The sequence below is a fragment of the Mastomys coucha genome, unplaced genomic scaffold, assembly GCF_008632895.1.
Source record: "Mastomys coucha isolate ucsf_1 unplaced genomic scaffold, UCSF_Mcou_1 pScaffold22, whole genome shotgun sequence".
Taxonomy (NCBI): domain Eukaryota; kingdom Metazoa; phylum Chordata; class Mammalia; order Rodentia; family Muridae; genus Mastomys; species Mastomys coucha.
The window spans coordinates 256946947-256973548 of NW_022196905.1; the positions used below are offsets into that span (position 1 = coordinate 256946947).

A 26602-nucleotide genomic window follows, 5' to 3' on the forward strand; every position below is an offset into this window, starting at 1 on the left:
AAAAAAAAAAAAAAAAAAAAAAAAAAAAGAAAGAAAGAGTGTAGTTGCTTTAGTGACTTTTTTTATAGTGGCTACTAAATACCCAAAGAGAAGCAACTTAAGGGAGAAAGGGTTCATTGTGGCTTATTCTCTGAAGGGCTACATTGAAAAGAAAGGCCTGGCTGCAGAAAGGAGATACAGATGGTTGGTGACACTGTATCTATAGTCAGGAAGCAGAGAACAAACAGGGAGAAGAGCTAAAACCTCCACACCTGCCCCTGGTGATACATTTGCTTCATCAAGGCTCTAACATAAAGATAGACCCTGCTTCTTCTAAAACCCAGGGACCTGCTACCTCTTCCCCTTCCTCAGCAGCCCTCCTCCAGTCTGCCACCCAGGCTCTAAAGCTTCCAGTGTGAGCTGCCCTCCCCTCTCTGAAATCCTGCCTTAGCTCTTCTGAAAGGCTGAGACATTGCCTGTGCTTAGCAAGAACGAAACCCTGGTTTTCCTAGACTTTGGTAACACTGAAGTCCTGACTTTAAATCTTGAACCTTTCAGAAATTCTTGCCATTCCTGATTCAGCATCTAAATCCTGCATGGGCAGCAGGTGTTTCTGGCACAAGATGGAGGAGGGCAGCTAACTAGGCAAGCAGAAAGGGCATGTGGGGATCATTTCCTCTGTTACTTGGGGACTAACCAGGCTTCTTAGGTGAACTCACACGGACTGAGAAAAAGCAAGGGTGTACCCCAGAGCCCAAAGTAGGTTGAAGAATCTGATCTCTGCCTATTGTAGAAATTGTCCAGAGTCCATATGGCTTTGGGTAGAATCCAAGACACAGATGTTGGCCAGTGTCAGAAGCACAGGATACCAGGGAACAAGAGAGAATCAAACTCTCTTGTGCTTATTGGTGAATGGAAATTAGAATTCTAGATATATTTATCTTTCATGACTCCAAAGACCAAGACCCTGGAAGCAGCACTCTTACAGAGAGCTCTTGCTGTCCCTTGGATATTTGACCTTAAGGAAACAAAACTGGTTTTCCTGGATGTTTCAAAAGGTAAAAATTGGGCTCATAGATGTAAGTCACAGGAGTCACTGAGCTTCTCTGGGCCCAGGGGTTTCTTTTTCCTCAGATCTCCTCTCTCTGTCTCTAACCTTCTCCTCAGTACCATCACACTAGCTCTGCCTAGGATCTAGCTTCTACACTTCCAGTGAGGCTCTCCTGCTGCTGAATCAGCTCCACAGGCTTCAGAATATTCCCCAAAAAAGGAGTGAGAATCGACTGAAGTTTGTCAGGCTGGACACCTGTCTATTAGCACCCATCTCTGGCCTGGTGAATCCAGGCAAAACCTGGACTCTGCATTTGAGTTGGTGCTTTAATTATTCTTATTATTTTTACCTTATCACGCAAAATATTTTGTTTCACTGTGAGTTTTTCATACATACACATCATGTAGCTCATTCCCCTTCATCTCCTCCATTATCAGTCTCTGGCATGTTGTTATGTTGAGCCTCCACCATTTCTTTGTTTCAATTTTTAGTTTTTAATTCATATTTATTATTAATTTTTATTTCATTTATATTGCTTTCAGGCGACGTCTCACTTTTTAGCCCAGGCTGTCCCAGATCTTAGTGTTTAGGCTATGTGATGGTACACACATAGTTATGCCTTCTAGGTTTGGGGATTACAAGTATGCGCTTTGAAAATCTGTCTGGGACTTAATTAGTTTTCATTATCTATATGGGATGCATTTGTTGGCATTTTTATTTGTGTCTGCACATGCTTGTGTGTGTGTGTGTGTGTGTGTGTGTGTGTGTGTGTGTGTGTGCCCACCTAAGTTTATGTGTATCATATGCATGCAGGTTTCTGCAGAGGTTAGGTAAGGATATCAGCTCTGGAAATGGAGGGACAACTTCCTGATTATGGATGCTGGGAATTGAACCCAGGTCTTCCCGAGGAGCAGGATACTAATGGTACAGCCGGAGTTGATGTGTACCTCTTCTTAGGGAATGGTGGTTATGCCTTATGCTGATGTGACTAGATGCTGGACCTGAACCTCCCCTTGGCCTCTATGGTACTGCTGATGCTATGTGAGTTCTCACAGCATCCCAGATGACTTCCCCTATGCAATCAAAGTGCTGGCTTCTGAAGCCCAGCAGAAGTTTGACTCCTCTCCCATGAGGCACCAGTCACTGCTCCCCTCTCCCCGCTTCCCATACACATACTTTCAGCTCAGCAAGGCACCTGGATAAGGGAGCCGGACATTTTTTAGCTTACTACTAAGTGTTTGTGGTCACCTTTATGTAGTACCAGACTGGGTTGACTGTTTCGTGTATCAATGGTAGTAAAGTGGGCACTTAACATTTTGTCTGCCAAGAGGTTTCCTTCTGGTTTTAGTCTGGGCATGTGAAAAGGGCATTTGAATGGGAGAACTTACTCTGTTGTTATGGATTTAAGGAAATAAAAAGTATCAAATTATTTAGCTTTTCCAGGCAAAAAACCCGGACTCTGGATTTGATATGATGGTATGATGATGATGATGATGATGATGATGATGATGATGATGATGATAATGATGATGATGATGATGATGATGATGATGATGATGATGATTTTACTAAGCATGGAAAATATTAGATTTCATTTTTCTTATGGATAAGGCTAAGTTCATATAGGAAGGCCAGGTACGGTTCTAAAGGCCTAAATCAATAACCATCAGACCCAGCTTGGTCAGCATGCTCTACTCACTGCAGTGAAAGGCCATCCTATAATAATAAATCAAAACTTTCCTGTTCAATGTTGATATGGTGGCATGCATTATTAGTAGATCAACCCAATATCAGTAGGAAGGGCAAGTCTACTTATATGAGATCAAGCAAAGATCATCTTTTGGAAGCCTTGGATGGTACTCCTGCCTTGAGTGACATAGATCATGCTTAGGACCTCAGTAAAACTGACTGAATTGTGTCTATATCCAAGACTGGGGAAAGGCAATGAACTTAACTCAGTGTGAGCATTTCAAGACTTGCCCTCTAGTACCTGGTGTCTCCTAAGTGCTTTCTGTATTCATATTGACCTTCAAGTAGAATGTGGAATTGGCCTTACAGTTTCTAAGATACCGTTTCCAGGATTCTGTTTTTCTTTGTTCTGTTGTAGTACATTTGGAAAAGGCAGGCTGTCAAGGCTGATCAGAAACTCCATATAACTGTTGGATCTGCGGAGTTTTCACGACATGCTTAAGTGCATCAAGAGTCAAGATCTCCAGAAAGCCAGGCTAGAGGTAGAAAGTGTAACTTACTAAGTTTATTGGAGACCATTCTGGGGCTTTCAGCTGCTGTAGAGAGGGATGTCTTAGAGTTTCTATTCTTATCATAAAGTGCCATTACCAAAAGCAACCTGGGGAGGAAAGGATTTACTTCAGCTTGTAATTATTCAATACAGTCTATCACCAAGAGAACTCAGGGTAGGGACTTCAACATGGCAGGGATGTGGAAACCGGAACATACATACATGTAGGATCCTGAAGGAGTACTGCCTGTTGGCTTGCTCCTCATGGCTTGTTCAGCCTGTTTTCCTAGCCATCCAAGCCATCATCTGCAGGAATGGCAGTAATCCCAGTAAGCTGGGCCCACTCACATCAGCCCTTAACCAAGAAAATACACTACAGATTGTCCTAAAGGTCAGTCTTACTGAGGCAATGAAGGCTTTCTCTCAACTGAGAGTTCCTCTTCCCAAATGACTCTAGCTTGTTGATATAAAGATATCAACTTTACGTGATATATAGAGTTGATATAAAACTAGCCAGCACAGAAGGTTAAGAATTAAGGCTAGAGAGGAGAAAGCTCAGAATCTTTGAGTCTCATCAAAGGTTCAGCTAAGCACCAGGGAGGCCGGAGGGTGGGGCAACCCTCTGGGGTAGTTCTGAGTTGGGACAACAGAGTTAGACAATAGTATGTCAATCTTTCATGGTATGGTGGTGCTCTGTGGGAAGATGGGGGTAGAGGGTGAATCACTTGTCCAAGTCTATATAGGTCCTTCAGCACAGTCCTTCAGTGCTGGAGAGGTGCACCTTCAGAGCAGGTGGCTTACTGAATCCTCATAGGTAGGTAGGAACCAAGATACCCAGTGCACACTGAACTAGCTTCCATAGTAGCTGTTGCCTTAGAGATACCCATACTCTCATTGGTGCGACATGATATGGTTGTGGCTAGAAGGGATGCCTAACTTACCATTCTACAGATGGTAGCAGAGGATTATTTAGTTTGTGTGTCTGGAGTCTCTATCTTTTCTGAATTCTGTATATCAGAACTCTCATCCCTTCTGCTCCTGGGATCAACGAGACCATGACTACATTTATTCTTACTCGTTAGATATATTTAACTTTTGCTCATTTTTGTTTTATGCATGTGTTTTACCTTTGTGCATGCACATGTGCATGCATGCCAACAATACATATATCACATGCGTGTAGTGCCTATGGAAGCCGGAAGAGGACAATGAGGAAGTTGGAATTACAGAAAGTAACTAGAACATATAGTGCTAGGACATGATCTGGGTCCTCTGTAAGAACAGACAATGCTCCTGACTGGTGAGCCATCTCTCCAGATCCTTTCCTTTTTATATTAAGTTCTTTAATTTATTAATATGACATTGCTCATATTCACCCCCACCACTAATGCTACCTAGCTCACTTCCATTTTGACTTAGTCATCTTCCTCTCCCTCAAATAATTTCCTTACCACTTTCATTGTCTGCTTAGTTTTACATATGTATGTATGTATTAATACCAGATCCTATACATAGACACAGACATGTTATATGTTTCCCCCACCCTCTTGTTTACCCTTCTTTAAGTCCCCATGAAGTCATGTGAAGACATGACCTGGTCTCCTTTCTTCTTTCATGCTCTTTGCATGTAATTCTATTTATGTGCTGTCCTGCTGGATGTGAAATACAGATTCTACTTGAAAGAGTGTACAATTTGTCTTTCTGGGTCTGGCTTATTTCAGTTGACATAAAAGTCATCAGTTCTGTCCTTCTTCCTATCAATAACATGTCATTCTTCTTTGTAGCTGAATTAAACTCCATTACATATGTATGTGTACATATGTATGCACACATAGATGAATACATGCACTTAATATATAGTTTATCTTATGACTGGCCAGCTGATGGGCATCTGGGCTAGTTTCACACTTACGTTGCTGTGAGCAGTGTTGCAGTCAGGGTGATGTGCAAGCATCTCTTTGGTATGTTGATTTAAGTCCCTCTGCCCGCCATCTCCTTCTGGGCAGTGGTTGTGGTGCTGCTTCGCTGTTAATCTGTAGTCTTTCTAATTCCTGTCTTTCAAGGGAGTCCACCTCTCAAGTGTCCTCTTATCAGCCTTCCTATGAGGGTGTGTGTGAGTATATCTGCTCGTGTGTTCTCCATGTTAACTTGCTCTCAAAAGAGTCTCTATTTCTACTTATCTTCTTGACTAAAAGCCTTGGAAGGGTTTTGAGGCAGATATGGTTTGCTAAGCCAATACAGAAATATTTTCTAAGCAAAAGGTCACTATTCCAATATTGTTTGTCTTTGAAGGGAGAGCAGAGTGTTCTAAGAGAAAATAGCTCCATGCAAAGTTGAGCTCATAAAATGCTTCTGTCAGATGCATCCTCCCATGCTTTTGACAGTGAAGGCAGATTCGTTCCTTCTCCAGAAGTTGAGCTTGGGAATGAACTCATCTCTGATGAAATGCCTGCTATTTCAGGTGTAATGGGCTGTTTTGAAAGTCAAAAACAAAGCTGCTACATGCTTTGAGAAATATTTACAAATGGTTTCCTCTTGCTCACACACTCTTACCCTGACTCCTGATGTTGTTCCTTCAGTGTGAACTCTTTAAGAAGAGTAAGCCATTAGTGAGGACAGAGGAGAAAAGAAGTCTGACTTAATACCTCACAGCAACTAGAAGCACTGCTTCTCTGAGAGAGACATCTGATTCTCTGTTCAGACATCTTTCATGCTATGCTCTGTTGATCCAGGCTGCCTGCTGATCTTTCAAAATGAATCCATATAGTTTTTGTATCTGTTACTCAGAGCATGGTGGGTAATCTAAAATCCAAGTACCTATCATGGAAGGATGCATGAGTTCATATGTGTCCATTTGGTAACGTGTCTATGGCATACATACATGTTTCTGAAAAGGTGCAGAATACCATGATCAAACATTAACTTTGATAAGCAGGTAATAATATAATATATAATAAATAATAAGTGTATAAACATAGATGTCATATATATATATATATAAATTTTAAAGCTTGTGGTAGAAAACACTTCCCTGTCAAAGTTGCAACATTACCATTGGGCTTCTAAAAAGTTACTTAACTAAGTATCTTAGTTTGAATTTTACATTTTTATTTACTTACCGTTTTTGTGTGTGCATGTGTGCTCAAATGTATATAGGGCATGCATGTGGAATCCAGAGGCCAACTTGTGGGAATTGGTTCATTTGGGGCATGTTAATCCAGGAGAGAGAACTCAGGTCATCAGGTTTGACATCAATCTCCATTATTCACTGAACCTTATTGCCACCCTTCTTATCTTATTTTTCAATAACCTAATGAGTGTATGAACATTCACTAATCATTTTCTCAATCAAATGTTTATTTTTATGGTAAAAAAAAAAAAGCCACAGAAAACTTTCTTTGGGAGCCCCCATCCTGGAGTTTTGTTCATGGTTCCCATGTCTCTAAAGTCTTCCCAGGCTCCACAGAGATACCTCCTCTTGGGTGGAACCCTCTCTGAGAGGCTACCTGTCCTCCCTGACCATGGCAGGTCCATGCCGGCTATACTCTGAATACTAAATAAGTAATCTAAGGAAGGTTAGCTCACTCACTTGTATCTTGGTCCTCCAGTAAAATGGGCTGCCTGTTTTCTACTTGCCTAGTAAATATTAAATGAAGTAGTTTGCTTAAGGAAAGAACTCAGCGCTCAATGCATGTCTACTAGTATTGCCATAGGCACTGGGCAATTGTTATCAACTATTATTTGTTGGGTTTGAGGTCAAGAAGAGGTAAGCAGGGAAGAATTAACAATGGCTCTTTGAGCCTCTTTGCCACACCGCCAGTCACCAGACTCAAAAGTAGCTGAGACACCTGGGAACTAAGTAATTACTTAGCTACAGAAAGAAAGCCCCTCAGCATGTGTGGTGTCCCCCTTCCCTCTTCCCAATTTCATACCACAGAAGCATCTTCTCCAAGACATACTCTGCTTGCCTCAGAAGCATGAGTTTGTTGATTCATATTAAAACTACTCAAGAAAAAGAAATGGTGGGGCTTGCTTGTGATGTAGCTCAGTTGGTGGGGTACTTACCATGCAACCACAAAGACCTGATTTAATCCCAGAACCCTCATAAAAACAAATGGAGTGTAATGTAGTGGCACTTACTTGTAATCCAGTGCTGGGTAGCTGGGGACAGATGGAGCCCTGAAGATCGTTCAACAGCCATCTTAGCCTGCTGGGTGATCACCAGGCTACTGAGAGAGATATTCTCAAACAACAACGTTTACAGTTCCTCAGGAATAGTGCCCAAGGCACATGTGTGCACACATGTGAGTATACACACATACACATACACACACACACAGAAAGAGAGAGAGAGAGAGAGAGAGAGAGAGAGAGAGAGAGAGAGAGAGAGAGCGAGCGAGCTATGACTTACTAATGTAACTAAAGAGTTTGCTGTTTAGGCATTAGTACTCAGCTTGATTTTTAGGAGACACGTGTTTTGTCACAGAACAACTGATGTCTGTGAACATTGGCTGTGGAAAGTCTCTGCATATGAGCAATTTTCTAGACAGACATCTTGGATTGGTGTTTGGCATTCTCCCTCACAAGAGTCACATCATGCACATCAAAGAGATACAGATGACTGAAAAGCAGAATGTCAAAATATTAGTAGAAGTTATTTCTAGGTGACTGAGTGAAGGCAATATTTGCTTTGTTCTTTGACTTGCTTTTATCTTTTATATATATAAAAAGCTGTATTTTCTTTTTATTTTATAGGAAATGATGTTACAGTTTTTAGACCCCATGTCAAACAGAAAGCTATGGAGGAACATACTGAGTTCAGCAAGCCCACTTTACCTGGTCTGAACACACAACACATACATAAACACAAAGGAGATTCACTCATTTATATATATATATAAATTTATATATATATATATATATATATATATCTATCTATATATATATAAATGTGTATATCTATATATGTGTGTGTATGTGTGTTACATATATATATATGTATGTGTGTGTATGTGTGTGTGTATGTATATGTGTGTGTCTGTGTGTGTATGTGTGTGTGTGTGTATGTATGTGTGTGTGTCTCTGTGTGTGTGTATATATACATATATATATTTCACATCAGAGTCCTGAAATAAATAGGAATTTTTACAGCATGTGAATTGTGACTCAATTTGCATTTCTTGCTTTGAGTCTCTGCATGGTGGTGGGAAAAACAGTGCAGGAGTCTTACAGAGACATTATCATCATAATAAGTGCCAATCTGTACCATGGATCTGCCTGGAGGGCAGGCAAGGTTCCCACTGCTGTATCACTTGAGAAACCCTCCCAACCAGTTTCCAACAGCCAGTGTAAGGATCATGTAGCAGAGTCACTGCCACCACACAGGTCCATTGCAGATAATCTGGCATAGGGTCACCCTTACCTCTGTTCAGCCTGGCTGCCAACAAACCAGCTCCAGGCAGACAGTGGAAGGCTAAGATGACTCTGGCAGGGCTGTAACCTATTATAAACTTAAGTCATCTGTGCAAGGTTGTGGGCAGGGCAGAACTTGTGTTCCTATCCCTCACACAGGCAGGGGAAATATGTGCAGGGATGTTGCGGGTATTTTTGTTTGCTTTGGTTACTTATATTCCTGAAGATTACGAGAAAAACAAACCAAAATGGCACACAACCATGTCTTTTAACTTAAAAAAATAAAACCCCAACCATTTGTATATTATAAATATGGTTTTCTTTCTTTCTCTCTTTCTTTCCCTTCCTCCTTCCCTCCTTCCCCTCCCTCTTTCTTTCTTTTTTTCTTTCTTTCTTTCCTTTTTTCTTTTCCCTATGTTGGGGGCTTAAGGAACCTGGTGCCTCTAAGATCCTGGGTATACATTCTACCACTGAGCTAGACTTCCAGCACTCCAATAAATAACTAAATAAATAAAAATAAAGTGCTTACCAAATCCTGTTGTTTTCTGTTTACTTTCTTTAAAACAAAGAACACTGAGTCTTCTTGGAATATTAACAGAGAGAGGAATATTCTCACTTTATTTTAGATGCAGCTGTTTGAGTATAGCAAGTGTGTACAAGCCTTCTTTAATACAGCCACACAGTTAGTCCTAGAATTTGCCTGTAACTCATGTACGAAGGAGCACAGAGATCTATCCAGTTAGAGTTCACTAATTTCAATTAGCTAGGCTTTATGATCATTTCCTATGAGTGGAAGAGGAAGAGTTTTATAGAATGCTATCACCCAAGGCTGTGGATGGGCTTTTACACCATTAAATCCAGAAAGCATAAGGGGAAGGATAGAGAATGGGAAGTTTTGAAGTACACAGCCCTTTCATCGTGGAAAATTTGATCTATGAAACATGGAAGCCAAGAAGGTCCTTTTGTGTTGTGTTGACTGGCCTGTGCGTAGAAAGTGCTTCCTGTGTTAGTCATCATCACTGCCACCATCTTCACTGTCACCATTATTGTCATCGCCACCATCACCACCATCACCACTATTACCATAAACCATCACCACTGTTATCCTTATCATCATCATCAAAAGCATTGTTCATGTTGTCATTGTCATCATTGTCATCATCAATGACATTCTGTATATCATCATCGCCATTATCATCATCACCACCATTGGCATCTCTTATCATCATCATCCAAGACATTCTTCATGTTATCATCACCATCATCATCATCATCATCATCATCATCATCATCATCATCATCATCATTATCATCATTGATATCCTATCAAGGCAGTGGTTTTGGGCAAAGCGTTCAGCAGGGCTCATGCAAAGTAGTTAAACATAAGCATCCATCAGAATCACTGGGGGAGTCCTGTGAAGTGCATATTGGTATGTCCTTTTTCTCAGGGTTGTGCTTAAGGGTCTGGGTGGGAAGGGGGGATCTGCATTGTTCATTTGTCATCCTAACTAATTCTGATGCTGAGGTTGTGAGGAGAACCCTGAGATGACAAGCTTGTGAATCTCATCAGATAGAAATATCTATGCACCTTCTTCTCACCTTGCACTATACCACCTTAACTGTGGTATAGTGCATGCCCTTTGGTCCTCTGTAAGAGGGGCTCATACACACATGCTTGGCTCATAGAATCACCATGATGACTAAATGAGAGAGCAGAGCTTGGGAGATAACTCAGTGGATAATGTGTTTGCTGTGCAAGCATGAGGAAGGACCTGAGTTCAATCCTCACAACCCACATAAAAGCTAGACCTGGTAGTGCACATCTGTAGTCTGAGTTCCCACAGGGAGATCAGAGTATAGACGGAAGGATCTCTAGAAGCTTGTAGGCCAGCTAGCCTGGTCCATTGTAGTGGGAAATGGTAAAAAGACTGGGCCTCAAACAAAGCAGAAGATGAGGACTAACACAGATGCACTGTGGCCAGCATAAGTCCATATTCATAAGAATATGCATAAACACTCAGAGATAGACAGACAAATGATAGATAGATAGATAGATAGATAGATAGATAGATAGATAGATAGATAAGATAGGCAGGCAGGCAGGCACGTAGATACATAGATAGGCACATACATAAATAGATAGATAGATAGATATTGATAGATACATAGATAGATAGATAGATACATAGATACATAGATACTTAGACAGATAGACAGACAGTTTTGGCATATGGCTCTGGCTCCCGAGGGATACGGTGTGGAGGAATGGCAGCAGGCAGCAGGCAAGGCAGGAGAGGCAGAGAGCTGAGAGCTCATATCTCAACCATAAACATAAATTAGAGAGTGACCTAGAGGTCGTGCGAGGTTTTTAGTTTCCAAATAGATCCCCACCTGTTGACGACCAGCATCAACGTTAAAGAGAGGGTTACCTGGAAAATGGAGTTAGAAGGAAAAGCAACAGTAGGAGAGAGTTTTCTGGAATAAGGAGTTGGGAGAAAATAAGGTGGCCAAAATTATACCTGTCCACGTGGAAGGTTTTAAAAAAATTAGACGGGAGTCATGATCGCTCAGCCATCTTGAATTTAATAATAATCTCTTTGTTACAAGCCAACAGGTAGAATAGGTGAGGCAAAACCCCTCCCACAAGTTCGTCAGCATGCCGGCCCAATCAGCGGCTTCTTTTGGTCTCTGTAGAGGTGGGACTTCCGATGTAACTGGAACCAGGTTGGAGGCATGGCAAATAGCAGGAGGTGGGCAGAGAGGTGTGGTTATGAGAGGCAGGCCTCAAGCCAGGAGGGTTACACCCACCATCATACTTCCTATGCACGATGTACCACCCTGACCTCCCTAAACAATACCACCCACTGAAGAGCAAGTGTTCAAATACCACAGACTGGAGTGGGGGCATTTCTCCACCATATTCAAACCACCATAATATATGAAATTTAATAAACTAAAGACTCTAAATTAGCTTTCTGAGTAAAGGCACACAGACCTGGCAGAATGAGTACAAGCTTGTCCCACCTTCAAATCTCCTTTCTTTTCTTCCTTTCTATGGGAATGCAGATGGACTTCTGTAGCCTGCAAACTTAAAAGGCCAAGCTCCCAGGGAAGGGTACCTATGGGTGTAAGATGGCTTTAGGGGACAGCAGAGGCTGCCCTGTGAAAGGGAGACTCCCTGGATGAGCATATCAGCTATGAGTTTGGGATTCGGTGCTTCTGTCAAGAACTGACAGGATCAGACAATGCAAAAGATAGCCAACTGTAGCAGCTCCGTGACTGTCATTTTCAAGCCATTGGGGTACAAGGGACAGGAGAGCAGGGGTAGAAGTTGGTGATGATCTGCAGCCCATGTTTCCTACTGTAGGTGTTTGATACACCTAAAGGTATCACTGGTAGAACACTTGTTGGGGAATATCACCACTGAAATAACTATGTTAAATTTTAAATTAACATCTGCTCCAGTTCATGTTCTGCCACAACACTGGAAACAGCTCCAGCCCCAAAAATAAACCCACACAACCCTAACCAACCAGGTTTAGGCCTGACTGTCTGTCTGTCCATCTATCCATCTGTCCTCCATCCACCATCCTTCCATCCATCATCTATCACCCATCCATCTATCCATCTATCCTCTCTCCTCCCTCCCCCCCTCTGTCTTTCCCTCCTTTTCTCAAATACTTCGGCTTTGTCCAATTTTTGGCTGAAGGTCCTTTGAGAATTGCTGTGGCCAAGTTATTTTTCCTCCAGTCATCAACTTACAAGGTAAAGACAAAGCTGTGAGGAAAGGGGAAAATTCCAAATCCTCATTTCCTAGCCAGCTACAGCTTTAGTCTAAAGCTCTTTCTTTGAGAGAGAAATTCCATTCACACATCCCCACATGCTGCTGGCCTCCTCTGCAGGTTCCTGGGTTGGTGTTCAGGAGGCTGCCTCGGGCCTTGGCTGGGTGCTGAGATCTAGCCACTGAGACTCCTTGCTGCAGAGGAGGACAGGTCTATGCTGCAGAAGAGGCTATTTCATTCTTGCTCCCCCACCCCCCTGTAGCTAAGTTACTTTGGTAAAAGATGGATACAAAGGCCGAAATAGTTTGACCACTATTTTTTGCTTTGCATTTTAGTTAATTTTAATTTATAAAATGCATTACTGTGGTATAACTACAAAGGCAAATGTTAGAAATTGTAGACAATTTGCTATTCCTGAAAAGACACAAAGAAAGAAGAGAATCAGTTAAAAATTTTAGAAAAGCAGTTTAGTGTTCCTCCCTGTTGATATGCTCAGCCATGTACATATCCATTGCTTCTTCCTTTCTGTTCCCCCTGCCCTCCCTCTCTCCTGCTCTCCCTCTCTCCTGCCCTCCCTCTCTCCTGCCCTGCCCTCCCCCTTCCCTCCCTCCCCACTTCCTTCCTTCTCCCCCCACTTTTTCCTTCCCGTATACTTCCTGCCTCTTTTATCCCTTACCTCTCCATCATCCTTCTCCTCATCTACAATGCTGGGAAAACACTAGGGCGTAAAGGCTGCCGTGGTTAAGACGCCCGCTCTTCAGTGAGCCATTTTCATATGTTTCATGCCTACTGCATATGATTCTGTCGAGATTTAATAACAAAATCCACATAAGATGTTTGGCATAATGCCTGGCATAGAGGATAGTCTCAGGAAGCCCTAGCTGTCCATACCACTGCATTCTTACCTACTTAATAGAGTTGTCAAGACCCAATGGAAAAAAAATGTAGAAATACTTAATACACTATATAGATATTATAATTATAAATGTAGCCATAAATACATACATGGATTTTTATGTTATTGAGGTCCCTTTCTTAAATGCATTTGCAAATGGCATTTTAATGGCCGAAAAATATTTTATGTGGCAAATAGAATATTCTATGTGCACATATTCGCAACACAACTATTACAGCTATTCATCTAGAATGTGCCAGGTTTCCATTGTTATAAATAACATTGTGATGGACATTTCTTAGACTAAATTCCCAGAAAGGTCCTAGCTAGCTAGAGGGTGCATACACTATAAAGCTTAATAACATCGCCATGATGCCCAGCAAAGCTGTTCTTTGTGCAGCTGCATAGGGATCCACCAGCCGAGTGTCCTGCATGCTTGCCAGCCTTGAGATCATCTCTGCAAAGACTTATTGCCCCAGTAGACAAAGCATAGGAACCTCCTGCTATTTTATTAACTTGTTTTGACTCACTTTACAGCAATGCTGGGCTTGGCCATATTTTTGACACTATTTATTCGAGTTTCTTAAAATTGTCAACTTACAATAAATACTTATTTGCTCCACCCCACCCTGATTTCACTGGGACATTTGTCTTTTTCTTAATGGTCCTACTAGGGCTTAAACATTTGGCTTTCTAATGAGACATTTGTTGGAATTTGCTCTTTTTCAATTTTTGAAGCTGGCCACAGGCTGTGTGCAACATTGAGAGTCTTCCGCTGTGTTTTCTGTGTTTGCCTGAAGTTTGCTGACTGGCCCCATTAGCAGGTCTTAGAGCTAGCCAAGTACTGCTGATCTCCTAGCACTCCCTAAGTGCCTCTGATGATCATTGCCTCCTACCTCGTAAAGAATCTTGTTGGGTCACTGTAATGTGTCCCTTGTCCTAAATTTCAACTTCATTCTGTTCACTGAAGAAAAATAGTAAGGAATAATAACAGGTAAGGGCTCCTTAATGGCACCATTTAAGTCCCTCTTCTTGTGTGCATTTTCCTTCTTTGTACTCCTTTTAAACCTGGGCTTGTTAGAGACATTTCTATACAAACCACCTCTGTGCAGCTTCTTACCCCCCAAGCCTCTCTTTTAAACACAGTGAAGAAGCTGCCCAGAGAATCACCTTTAATGCCAGAAGAAAAGCTCTTTAGACTGTGTCCAAAGATTCATCTCCACTAATGGTCTCCCAAAGAAGTTGGGAAACTCTTCTGTAAAGGGCCATTTGATGCACACAGCCCGGGCTGTAATGAGTCCAGTAAGACAGGCAGCCATCCAGATTGGTTCAAGGGTTGTAGTCCTCTGACCGTAGGTGAAAATAACAGAGAAGAAGGACGAGGAAGGATTGGGAAGGAGACTAGAAGATGGATATTTAAAGAGGTGCCAGCGAACAACTCCTCTAGGGGGTGGGGTCAGTGTACAACTCGTCTAAGGAGTAGGGTGTTGTCTAATTACTCATTTCTTTAGAGTTTAGATCTTGCGTATCAGAGACTCACACTGAACTAACTGTTGGTCCTCTTGAATCTCTCTCTGAGTGTGGGGGTGTCAGTCACACACTGCTATGACTGGCTATGGAAGAGCCTTAAAATTCCCGAGGGCCCTGGGTTTGAGTGTGGCTCCCTACAAATAAAACCTTTCTTAGAATGAGGAGAGCCCAGGAGTGAGTCCAGCATGCACTCACCTTAGCCACTGGTAAAATCCTGAGTTTAGGAAGCTAAGAGAGAATTTGAAGCCCCACTGTGGGCAGCAACAGAGAATGTGGAGCCCCACTGTGGGCCACCTCAGTCCTGGCCTCTGAGTGCTGATTCTGGGGTTACAGAGTCTCTTTAACAGTTTGTTCTTTCTTTCAGAAAAACCTGGGACTGACTTGTGTAGTAGTCTTCCATGGAGCATGCATGACACTCCAACATGTCCCATTCCTGAATTGGGCCAGTTCATCCATTCAGACCGCAGCTCAGAACCATTTTATTAATGGTCTCCAGAAGACCATTTTTAATATTTAAAATTCACTAAGTGTCTTACTTACTGCTCTTGTTATTGTGACAACGTTACCAGGCAAAAGTGACTTAAGGAAGGGTTTATTTTAGCTTGTGGTTAGGGGGTTCAGTCAGTGTTGGGGCAGCAGGAGCTTGAGGCAGCTGGTCCCATAGCATGTGCAGTCAGGAAGCAGAGAGAGGAGGGGGGCTTATGCTCAGCTCTCCTTCTCCTTTCATTCAGTGTGGATCCCAGCTCGTGGGATGATGGTACTGCTTACATTAGTAGTCTTCTTTCCACAATTAAACCTCTAAGGGAAACCCCTGTCAACACCCCCAGAGGTTCTAAATATCATCACATAGACAATCAGGATTACACTGAGGCAGCAGACCATAGCTGTTTGAGAATGCTGTGTGTGTAATGGTTTTCCATAGTCTATCTTGCTTTGTGTTTGTAGAATGTCTTAAGCAAGCTGGGGAGGAGGCAGGTGACTCTCCAGCCTCTCCAGTGTGTGAGCGTTGCATTACCTGGGGCAATTGAAGTTCCAGTGGTTTCCCAGCTCTCTGGAGCTAATTGTTTGCTTCATTTCCTTCCCCAGGTTATACTTTTGACCAAGGCTGAGGATGCTGATAAGATGCTCTAAGGAAAGTTCTTTACAAATGACAGCCCTTGCTCAGCCTCACTTTCTCCCTTGCCTTGTTTTTAAAACCATGGACAGTAATTCTCACACAAAATCTTTTTTTTTTCCCAAAAATATCCCTTGAGTCCTCAAAGCTGTTGTCTTCTCAACCCTGAATAATTTTGAATTGATTTATTCATGAAGTTAACCATTCCACTCTTAAGGAAATTATCTGTCCATCTGTCTATGTATCTAACTTCGTATAATTTGTCACATACATATATATATATGTATATTTATATCATCTATGTGGGTATCATTTATCTATCTATCTACTTATATATTAATTAGCTATTTATCTCAATATAATCTCTTTTATCTCTCTATTTCTGTGTCATGTAGCTCAATATCATCTACCTATTTAGCATCTATCCAGCATCTATCAATTTATCCCTCTATATTTATTATTTATTCATCTATCCATCCACCTATTAATTATTTATCATTATATCAATCATCGGGTAGCTGATCTGAAGATGACTTGATGCAATTCACTTTTACACCATCAGACTTAAAGTACAAGGAGAAAATGGGATGCAGCTAGGGAGGGATGGTACTTGTGGAGTTTTATTTGTGCAGATACTTGAGATATCTGGGAATTTACATCTAATTAGCTAGCAAAGAGGCTAAGGCAGCTTCCCAAGTGTTTGGTTTTTACTCTCCATTGGATGGAGATCTCCTTGTGGTTTGAATGATATCTGTCTTACTATATATTTAAGATTAAGGCCTGATGATAGGCATCTCTGCTCTGGGTTCTGATATATGAGGTAGTCATGACAGAACTGGCATCATCTAGGTTATATTTAATTGTTGCATTAGAAAAAAACGTGGTATACCCTTTTGTAAAACAAACAAACAAACAAACAAACAAACAACAACCTACAATACCACTTCTTTCAAGTTTTAAGAACGTGAATGCAAGCAGCTACCATAAGACTAAGCATGTTGGGTCATCTTGGCTGCCATTTTAATAGGATATAGATTCATCATGGAAACTAGTCTCTGGGCACGTCTCTGAGGGGTTTTCTAGATTGGGTTTACTGAGGAGGAAAGACCCACCCTGAATGGGGGTAGCAGCATGCCATGGTCTAGAACCTTAGACTATCTAAAGAGGAGAAAGTGAGCTGGTCCTCAGCTTTCGTCTCTCTACTTCCTGACTGTTGATGCAGTGTGAGCCACTGCCTAAGATGCTAGCTGCAGTGACATCCACACTGTGATGGACCGCATCCAACCAAATCCAGATCCAGACCCTTCCTTCTGCAAGCCAATTCTGTCAGCTACTTTGTTACAGCAACGAGAAAATTAACTAATGCACTGATGAAGATTTTTTTTTTTCTAATTGGAAAGCCGTTGTTGCAAATGTTGCTTGGTTCCGGGAGTAGGGTCTTCTTTGGGAAGTGTCTTGGGCTACAGACCTTGGGCTGCAGGGAACAGATTTAAGACATAAAGGCCATCTTAGATAGTCTCACATACAGCTCTGTTTTTGTATTGGTTAGACCTTCTGCTGCACAAATATTCAGCAACAGTTTCTGTCACTACTTCCACAGCATGCAGCACTGGCATCTCTGGTTGTTCTACCTCCCACTGGAGGCTTCTAACCCTCATGAATTTGGAGATGGGTCATTGGATGTTGGTTTTAGACACCTGCAAGGGATCATTGCCCCAAATTTCCAATTCACATAGACTAGGACTGACCAGAGCAAGGGTAGAGAATGACATGAGAGCTGACTCCTTGGATATGCTCATGACAGAGGCCCATGGGCTCTTCAGAGTATGGATTGTCATGGAAAGGAACTGGGGTGTATGCATGTGGAAAGCCGTTACGAGGGCTAGGTATATATTTGGTTACTTGCCACCATGTGTAGCCATAGTTACCTTGTGAGATCAAGGATTACAGGGCCAACTAAAAACTACCATCCTTGTATTGTATTGTATTGTATTGTATTGTATTGTATTATATTGTATTTTTGAGACAGGATCTTGTGTAGCCCAATCTGGCCTCAAACTCACCACATACTGGAGAATGATCTCAAATTCCAGATCCTCCTGCCATTGTATCTGGAATGTAGACTTGAATTAGCATGCTTGGGCTAAGGTGTTTTTCTTTAGAATATCTATGCACTTGTATTAAATTGAGGCTAAGTCCCTGAAGAAAGATCTTCTAATCCCTCTTTGGAGCCATCAGCAGATGCAAGTTGTACCACTTCAAACAATGAAACTGATACCATCCTTAAAGGGAGCCCATGGGATACATATGCAGTTGCCCTATCTGCTCTTTAGTAAAACTGTGGGTCAGATACTCCTCTATCTGTAGGAAAATTAAGCATTTGAATCCCAGAAGGGAAAATGACTATGACGTTAAGTTATAAGGAGATGGCTTTTCATGGCATGTTTTGTTGTTTAGCTGCTATTAATATTGGGGACTTGTTTCTAGCTTGGGGGTTGCCCCAACCCTGAGGCAGTAATAAGTAGCATGGCTCCATTGAGTTTCTGTATGAGATACATTCCAAGCTGGGCTTACTTGGAAGATCCATTGGAAGGTTCCTCCAAGAAAGTACTGGTCTTGTTGATGCCAGCATCCTTTTTAAACCAAACTTAACTTTAGGTGTATCTTAGAAACTTTATAATGTCTTTCTGTAGAGCTTGGGTATCTCTGCAAGGCTACAACTTAAGGGCTTTTCATCTTTGTCTCAGATCCCCTGCCTCTAGTGAGCATCGTAAGAAGTCAAATGGATGGAAACACATTCCTCAAGGCTTTGGGCCTTCTGGAGAGTCATGCCAAGGATCTTGTTCCATTGCTGTAGCTGCTAATGGGCAGTCAGACATGATTGTGCTTTTAAAACCAGAAAGTTCCCTCCAACAAAGCACAGTTGACATATACTTGAAATCCCAGTGCCTTGGAGACAGAGGCAAGATCACAAACTTAAGGCCAGCCTGAGTTTCAAAGCAAGACATCCTATCACACACACACACACACACACACACACACATACAGAGAGAGAGAGAGAGAGAGAGAGAGAGAGAGAGACGGAGACAGAGACAGACAGAGACAGAGAGACAGAGACAGACAGAGACAGAGACAGACAGAGACAGAGAGAGATACAGAGAGATACAGAGAGATACAGAAAGACAGAGAGAGGCAAAGAGAGACAGAGACAGAGACAAAGAGCGAGTTCTTTTCAGCAGAATCAGGGAATACCATGAGTCATACTTGTTCTTGTGATTCTAACCCCCAAAACAAGCCATTCTTTGGGCTCATCTCTGACTAAGCAGCATGATGAGGTACCTGAGGATGGGACAGTAGGGATCACCAGGCCAGTGAGCATGTACATCTGTAACCATGGGTAAGCACAGTGCACCTCAAAACTTCACTGTACTTTGGGAGGTGCTTGGTCCCCACCTCTCCCTATAGTTCATATGATGAACAGTGTGGCTTTGGGGGCTTACTGCTGCTCAGTGCAGTTTTGATCCCTTTTGGGCAGCTGTTGGCTCAGCCAGCTACCACTGTGAGGCTAACACTAAAATAATGTGGTCCCTGCTGCTTCCCTATAAATCTCAGCTCTTCCCTTGTGAGCTTGTGGCTCTGGGCAAGTTACTTATCCTCTTTGTGCTCTATTTTTTTTTCTAATATGAAATTTGAGGGTGATGGGAACCTTCTCTCTTGAAGTCCTCAGGATCACAGTGGACACCTGTGATGCCTAGGGACAGACAGAAAGCACCAGGCAAGACGCCATTGTCAGTTCTATTGATGCTTTCTCAAATACACATAGCTCTCGTGCCTGCACACCCACATCTCACTTATTCACAAAGATTAGTTCTGCCTGACATTTGCCTGTTTCCAAAACTTAATCTACATTCCCCCCAAACAAAGAGGGCCCTCATAAAGGTTTTTCTGAGGGGTGTGTTTCCTGCACCGAGCACAGCTCTCACAGGCAAAGTATTTTTGGCCAGTGACATTTTTCTGGTTACAGTAGTAAGTCACGTTACTTCATGGTCATTTTAAGGGGTGAAAAGAGTCATTTCAGTATACAAACTATTTCTTTGTTATTTTATTACCTACCAGAAAGAAGTTTGGGGCAAGAAGAATCTAAAACACATCAAGAAATCACTACGAGTTTTTCTGTCATTTAGCATTGAATTAAAAATAGCTAGAAAAGAAAAACCCTAATTGAAACACTCAGTACATTTCACTTTATTTTTTTTCCAGTGCAACAATATGTTGACTGAATTTCCCAAATTACTAAAAGCACTCAGCCGGTTCTGGGAATTTGAATCTGGTAACCCTTCAGCTCTTTCTATTTAGAATGCTGGCATTTTATACCGGTGTCAAATATGATAATTATTTTTCACAGATATTGAGCTTAATAGAGTAATTGCTGAACAGATTTCCGCACTTGGCTCTGCCAGACAAAGCCGAGGAAATCTGCAAGCTGGGGACAAGTTGTTTCTCTGAACGCTTTCCTTGGGAATTGTCTAAGAAATTTGTTATTGATGAATGAGAGGGGACAAGATGGATCCAGACAGTGGAGTTATTGTAAGTTTAGACATGGCCAACCCAACCTCTAAGGTTCATGCAAATTATTCATCACCAATGGAAACAAACAAGAAAGTGGGAAGAAAGACACCTTACAGCCTTCAAAGCCAGTCAAAGACCTGAAGGAAAAGCCTTCATATATATTTCATGTGTTTCAGAAGCCATGTGGATCATATGTGTTGGCCGCTGCAGTTTTGATAGACATGAGTTAAAAATAAGAGAAGTGCATACATGCATGTGGGCAATTTTTAGTAGGACCTCACTCAGCCTTGGAAGAAAATGTTAATTACATGCTGGTTTTCTTGGTTTGTTTGTTAGTTTGTTTTTGTTTTTGTTGTTTGTTTGGTTTTAGTTTTGGGTTTTGTTTTTTGTTTTTTGGTTTTTTTTGCTCTGAAAGGGAGTGTCTATGCAGAGTAACCAAAGTAGGAAACAGAGCCTCGGTTGAACTGTGGTCTTTAACTACTGCTAGCGTGTAAGTGGGATCACTATTACAAAGTCCAGTGTCCAGTGTGGGCTGTTGCTTGAGGAGATGCTTGTTTTGAAGTGATATGGTGGCTTGCTGTCACATAGAAAGAGGTTTTGAAGTGATATGGTGGCTTTCTGTCACATAGGAAGAGGACCCTCTTTATCTTAGGATTGGTTTGACCATTCTTGCCCAGTCTGGACCAAACATTTCTCCTACTGGGCAAGAGCTTATGAAGCCCGAGCATAAGAGTTTCCTGAACATCTCTATGGATAGCCTTTAAGTGCATGCCTGCTTCATACCACTCATGTGCTGGGAACAGCATGACCTCTTTGTGGACCTCAGCCATGCCTGTCATACTTTCTCCTGAAAATATCAACCTTACTTTTTTTAGCTTCATCCTCAAAACCCTGACTCCTTTCATCCATGTCCTCCACCCTCAGAGGCACTACCTCCTCCATCTTCCAGCTCCTTTGTTCTCTAGACTCCAGAGAAGCCAGCCCTCATCCCACTGTTCAAGGTTTAGCATCATATCGATTGAACATCTCCCTTACTACAGGCACTGCATTAGAAAATAGCATATCCCTTTTCTGAGAGGCTCTACTCCATTGTCCCTTTACCCAAGGATGAGTTCATGATCCAGGAAGCTTTATCCTACATCCAGAATGTGTAGGTGGAAGCAGCTCAGGCCCCACAGCAGCTGGTGTTTAGTGTGATAGCTGTAAAGTCGCCAAATAATAATACAGTCCAGGTGAGAATAGCGACAGCATCCACAAGAGAAGGTTTGAGAAGGAACAGAGATAGATGGAAAGAGGCTAAGATTTTGGTACAATGACCATTGCAGACTATTAAATCCATCGTGGGTGCCCCACTTACGAAGAATCAGGAAGGAGATCACTGCAAATTGCATGACGTTTTTATTGAACTAGTATACTAGGGTTGTGTCCTGCATTGTGGCAAGAGCGACCCTGAGGAAACAAAGCTTGTAGTTTTTATACCTTTTCAGAACAGAGTTTTACAATGTGAGCTGGTTACACTTTATCTTTCTCATTGTTCTTTTGTTTCTATTGACCTTTCTCCTCCAGGTGAGGAGTAGATACCTGTTGCAGTTAGGAGGGGTGGGGGAGATCCACCCTCCCGGAGTTATTTCCTGGAACTGGGCATTTCTTGGGAATGGGTGTTTGCTCTGTAAACCCTTCTGAAGCTCTTTGTCTTTAGGCTTAATGGACCTCCCTTGCTTTTTGGTATTTTTATGAGGTATCCCCATTTTGCTCAATTCTTACACAGACCTTTCTTGTTGGCCATGTCTGGGGATATGGAATCAAATTAGGGGAGGACTACAGCTGCTGCTAGCATGCTCTAAGTAGAGAGGAGGGTGGATAAGGCCTTGGTGAATATGAAAAGAACTAAGACAAGGCTGGGAATAGTGGCCAGAGAGACTGGAGAGACTAGGAAAGGTGAATTTGGAGGTAATATTACAGAAGAACCCTCAGGCCATTGAGGAATGGGGATTCTATCAGTGACGATTGGTCTTCATTTTTCCATCAAGATGAAATTTATATGACATCAAATTACCTATTGTAGAATGGCCAGTGGAGTGACATTTAGTGATTTCAGAATATTCTCTGACCATTCCTTCTGCCTCTTTCAAAACATGTTTGTCAGCCCAAAAGGAATCCTGATCCCCATTTGAAGTTTCTTACCTTCTGTCTCTAGCAACAGCAGTCTTGTTTGTCTGGCTTTGTAGTCACCTCTTTTGGATGCTAAAGAGACCCACATACAACTATGCCATTCCATAGCTTGGAGCTCTGATCCCCACCCATACCCCTCACATCTATAAGACCAAATCTATAAGACCAAATCTATAAGACCAAATCTAACTCATGGTCACTCACTATCCTCAGGCCTACACTGTCTCCCCTTTCTAACTTCTTGAACTGGTTAAGAGGAATGAACAGGTCTCAACTGCTTCTTCCCCAGTGTCCAGTGCTCTGCAGTTGAGGGTCTTTGGAAGTAGTCAAGGGCAAAGAGGTAGGAATTAATTCTGGTCTCGGGGACCCAAGATGAGTATCTTGACTTTGCATCCTTCATCTCCCTTCCTTCCCCACTGCTCATGCAACCAGTGTACATTTGTCAAACAGTTTTTGGTGTGCTGATCCATAAAACTTCCATTAATCTTCCCATCACGGGGTGTCTGTTGTCCCCTTGGTTAGAGTTTTAACTGAGGAGTTATCTAGGTCATCTTGGCCTGTGAGTGTGTCTGTGAAGGATCATCTTGACTGTTATTTGAGGTAAGAAGACTCCTACTCTGAATGTGGGCCATGCTGTGTACTACTGGGCTGTAATACATGTATATGAGCAAAGAAACCTAGCTAAGCAAAAGCTAGCAATCAAGCAAGGATATGGATATGTCTATTCCCTTTGTTCTTGATTGTGTTATGAGGAAACAGCTGCTTGAGTTATGTTGATTTCCTCAAAGTGATGGATTATAACCTAGGATTTTAAGCTAAATAAATACCTTTTCCCTAAGCTGTTCTTGGTCCCAGAAGGGCAGGTAAAACAGTTGCATACACAATGTAACCCAATGAAGCACATAGGACTCTTGAGATCTTGAAGTATGGCTGCCATCCTAGTATGTGGGGTGAACATAAAATACACAACAGGCTTCAGAGACCTAGCATAGACCAGGATATTTCTTTTTAAATCTCATGAATAGTTTCTGTATCATATAAAATGATGATTTTTGACTATACAAAGTTAAATAAAATATATTATTAAGATGAATCCTATCATCACTGGAAATGTTTGATTTTACTTTTTAATGAAGCTCTTGGATAATTTAAATATTCTCATGACACAGGATATGTTAGGATTCTCCTGTGAAGCTCTTATCCATTGAATGGAGAAAGCTGTGGGTGTGGAGGACACTGAGAACACAGAGCTATGGCCAACAAACTATGAGGAAAGTACACAGCTACAGGACTTTGTCCACACTATGCTTGGGGGTGGCAATGCCATGAGGGATGAGTATGTGGGGAGAGGTCATACCCAGTTGTCTAGGGCTGGGGCTTGGGCTGAGGTGGTCTCAGGCTTGGGAACTAAACTCTGAGCAGGAGCTTTATATCTCAAACTAGAATCCGATTCACTGATTAAATGGGACCATTGGCCTCATTGAGACTTTGACTGTTAGTGCCTTAGGATGAACCATGATGCAAAGATACCACAAGGTAAGGATTTATGGTGGGACCAAAGACAAAAGTTGTATTTGTTGATTTGTTAGTGTGACAAAGGAAAGGAGGACTTATTTTGACTCACAGTTTGAGGGTATAATTCATCATGGTGAGGAAGACTTGGCACCAGGAGAGAGACGGCTGGTCACATGGCATTCACAGTAAGAATGGATGCCAGGACTCAGCTCACTTCTCTCTATTCAGTCCAGGTCCTCAGATGATGGCATAGTTCTGGCCAGTTTTATGGTAGGCCTTCCTGCAATACGTACCTTAATCAAGAAACTATCTCATAGCGATTTGTTCCCATGGTGACTCTAAAATGCTATCAAAAAATTAACAATAGGATAAATTATCACCAGGACTCTTGGAAGATCACACTGGTGGGCTGGAATTTTGAGTACTTTTTGGAAGGGCTATCTGAATAGCTCAGCCATGGCCTCTCAGCTGTGCACAGAAATAGAGGGCAGGATGACCTTTTACTTGTTCCACACACGGTCCCCATGGTCCCACTGTAGCCCAGAATGTGGGAGGAAGATAAGTCTATGACGTCAGGTGTATTCCATGGTGATTTTGTAAATTACAACCTGGTAGCATGAATTTGTAGGCGTAATGCATTTACCCACGGCCCCTGGAGTGCACTAGAAGACAATTTCTTGGTGTTTAAAAGATTATCCTTTTAATAATTCATTGTTCTTAACAACACAATACATCAGTGGTTTACACCGAAGTCCTGTTTTATCTGCAATGCACTTCCAAATTGAAAGGTCTCATAAAATAACACTTAGCTCTCAGAATCCTTAGGTTGTGTAAAGCTCAGCTTCATATGTGTTTGATGATAATGAATATCCTGTCTCCTTTATCATCCACTGTGAGCTCTAATTTAGGAGCTGTGGTATAAATGAGGCCCTGCTTACAGGTGGTGTGTGTGTGTGTGTGTGTGTGTGTGTGTGTGTGTGTGTGCATATATGTGTTTTGCACATATGTGCATGTGTCTGTTTTGTAGCCCACATACAGCTTGGCCTTCTCATTTTGCAACAGTGCAATGAGGCACATCTACATTTGTCTCTCAGCTGAAACACTGATGGGGATACACCTTTATTTCCAGCCTGTGGAAGGACCACATTCCCCTCTTCCAGGGGAAGGAGAATGACTCACCTCACCAGGTGTTTCCACAGTGCTGAGGCTGAGAAGTCTCTGGATTCCTTTCCCCTCTTGTTCATCTATCATAATCTCAGTTCCCCTCTGCCTAGTGTTCTGTGTGCAGGTGACTAGAGGTGCAATGTTCTCCCCATCCTTCTAAAGAAGGCCAAAGTGTACGTGCAGACACTATGTCCAGCCTGGCCCTCTCTGTCCTGCTGTACCTTGGGATGCTCTTGCTATCACAGTGATGTGGCCCTGATGTCACTTTACCAAACATGCCATGGTCATTTCCACTGCCAGGCATCTGTATATCCTTTTCCCTTTTCTGGACACTTCTTGAGGTTCCTTTAGATCCTATCTAGAGTGTGCATTTGGGGTGTGAATATGTGTGTGTGTGTATGTGTGTGTGTATGTATGTATGTATTTAGAGGCCAGAGATTAATATCACATATTGTTCATGGTCATTTCTCTACCTTGGTTTCAGGGTCTCTCACTGAACCTAGAACTCAGCAGTTGGCTATACGGCCTAGCTAGCAAACTCCAGAGATCTCTTGTCTTTGTGTTCCCAGCATGGGAATTAGAGGCATGTGGTATCATACCCACTTTTTTAAATGAGTGCTGAGGAACTCATGCTTGCTTTGCAAGTCTTCATGCTTGCATTGCCCTCAGTTTGTTGTCTGAACCTTCTCCCAAGCACCACATTTTTTCCTCTGGTATGCAGAAAGAACAGAGACTGTAGGGGGAGGGCAGAGTACCTTGTCCAAACCATGGCTCAGAATCTGCTCTTAGCAAATGTAAATAAATAAATAACATACCACAGGCCACAGACCCAGCTCCGGAGTTCAGTTTTCTGTGATTATTGGTGATCCTTGCTGTAACATTTTCAGTAAGTGGATGAGGTGCCTAGCTCATTGGTCAAAGCCTACGAAGTACCTGGTCAGGAAGCGGAGGAGCAGGCAGGAAGTGGGTGCTGCCTGAAAGCTAAGCAGCCTTGAGAGGGTAAGACTTGGAGGAATGAGGATGGTTTGCTCTTTTCTTCTTTCCAGAATAAACAAGCCTTACATGCTTGCAAGCTTCTAGGAATTGGCCAGTGGAGAGAAAGAGATTGGCAGGGGGAGAGAACAGTGTGAGGGAGAGAAGGTGTGTGTGTGTGTGTGTGTGTGTGTGTGTATGTGTGTGT

The 26602-nt window shown here is 42.2% G+C and overlaps 1 protein-coding gene and 1 long non-coding RNA gene across 3 annotated transcripts in view; both read left to right on the plus strand.

The window, feature by feature from the left end:
* Positions 1-26602, plus strand: part of Cdh13 (cadherin 13) — a 1053312-nt gene that overhangs the window by 240189 nt on the left and 786521 nt on the right. The window lies entirely within an intron of this gene.
* The window catches only part of LOC116070259, a 74873-nt gene continuing 51407 nt past the window's right edge, over positions 3137-26602 (plus strand). For both annotated transcript variants that reach the window (XR_004110328.1, XR_004110327.1), the window contains exon 1: positions 3137-3261. This is a non-coding gene — a long non-coding RNA (uncharacterized LOC116070259). The remainder of the gene's footprint in view (positions 3262-26602) is intronic.